Here is an 898-nt window from a genome sequence, read left to right as displayed (position 1 = left end):
GGAATTTTTTATTTGCATACGTTTAAAGGCTGTTGGAAACGCCCGAAAGGATTATATTAAACCGAAACAAGCTATTTACAAGCGGGTTTTGGATAACTTTCGCCGGATACCTAAAGGTTGCAAAAAGGCTATTAATAGCATACCACCTTTAAACCGACGGGCAAACGGAACGGACAAACCAAGCAATAAAGCATTACTTCCGGTGCTTTTGCTGCAAAACGCAAAACGATTGGGCGTTGCTATTGCACTTAACAACGTAAATGCATAATACGAGCGTGCATTTGGGGTTGCAAAAAACCCCGGCGTTTTTGCTAATAAAATTTTACTTACGAAAGCTTTATAACTTTCGAATGGTTAAAAAAAAACCTTTGGCAACGGCCGAAATTAAAGCGGGGGCTTTGGAAACAATTAAAAAGCAAGCTAAAAAATTGCTAAAAAAAGCGAATAATACGTACAAAAAGTACTATAATAAAGGCAGGACCCCGGTACCTTTCGGGGTAAGCAATTGGGTATTGCTAAATACGGCAAACATTAAAATAAAAAGGCCGTCGAAAAAGCTATTAAACAAATGGTTAAAACCTTTTTAAATTTTAAAAATGGTTGGGTTAGCCGGTTTAGCGTTCCGGTTAAAACTTTTAGTAAATTACCGGATATATAACGTATTTTTAGCAAATTTATTGCGGGCGTTTAAAAAAAGGCCTGGCAAAAAACCAAAAATAAAAACCAAAATCGAAAAAAAAAGGAATCGTTTCGAAATAAAAGTTTTGCTAAAATATAAAAAGACTTTTGCAAAAACGAAAATATTTGGTTAAATGGATAAATTATAACGAATCGGAAAATTCGTAAATTTTAAAAAAGGATATTACGAAAAAATTATTTAAACGTATAAAGCAAATTT

This window comes from Gaeumannomyces tritici, assembly GCF_000145635.1.
Source record: "Gaeumannomyces tritici R3-111a-1 unplaced genomic scaffold supercont2.3, whole genome shotgun sequence".
Taxonomy (NCBI): Eukaryota; Fungi; Ascomycota; class Sordariomycetes; order Magnaporthales; family Magnaporthaceae; genus Gaeumannomyces; species Gaeumannomyces tritici.
The sequence above is the reverse complement of the archived record's forward strand: the minus strand, read 5'-3'. Positions refer to the sequence as shown.